Here is a 948-nt window from a genome sequence, read left to right on the forward strand (position 1 = left end):
TTATTGAGAAACAAATAGCAATGAGACAGTTTCAAACCAAATTGGTAGGACAGTTTCAATAATCATTGAAATTACATACATTCTTCCTAATGGTTAATTGTTGTACAAGATGCGGACATGATATCCTATTTACAAACACCTTTAGAACAAATCCCTCTATTCATTAAGAGAATGTAACTATATATCTATCCTAACCACTTTGAATGCACAGATACAAAATGGACATTCATCTGTATCCCCCTTTTTTGTTTAGTTCTGTCATTTGAATATTATAGGTGTGTTAACTCAGCAAAATATTCTAAGAGTCCAGTAGTCCATAATAGTATTGGGTCTTCCACTTCACTGACAATGTCAGAAATTGTTGACCTGAGTCCCCTACAGCTCAACATAACAGCATGGTTTTACTTCTTATACTTTGTTTTTATATGATGTGTATTTTTGATGTATTTGTTAATTTACATTAATTTATATTTTCAACTTATGACAAGTTATTCTAGCTTTATGCTATTTAAATTTTTTTCAAAGTACTCATCCAAATTTTAAAAAAAATATTTTGAAAAAATACAAGATAGTGATAGAAAAAACACATTAGAAACAATATTTTGAAGGAAGTAATTCTAAAGAAAAATATTAGATGATAACTAGTATTAGAGAAGTGCAAAATGATATAAATTTTAAAGTGTGGTGTGTGAAAATCTGAATTTTGAGAAACACTGGTGTAAAGCATAAGAGTCTGCCAGGTGGGATGATTATCTGCCGCGTGCTCCAGGCGCAGTGTGAAGCCGAGCGGTACTTTTAGAGCTCATACAATTTTTTTCTTTGGTGGAATCAGGGATTGAACTCAGACCCTCGTGCTTGCCAGGAAGCGCTTATTCTACTGAGCCATCTCCCCGGCTCCCTCATACAAATTATTAATTTCAATTAAAGAAATTAAAGTTGTAAGAAAAA

This window comes from Octodon degus, unplaced genomic scaffold (genome assembly GCF_000260255.1).
Source record: "Octodon degus isolate 3935 unplaced genomic scaffold, OctDeg1.0 scaffold00229, whole genome shotgun sequence".
In the NCBI taxonomy this organism is placed as follows: Eukaryota; Metazoa; Chordata; class Mammalia; order Rodentia; family Octodontidae; genus Octodon; species Octodon degus.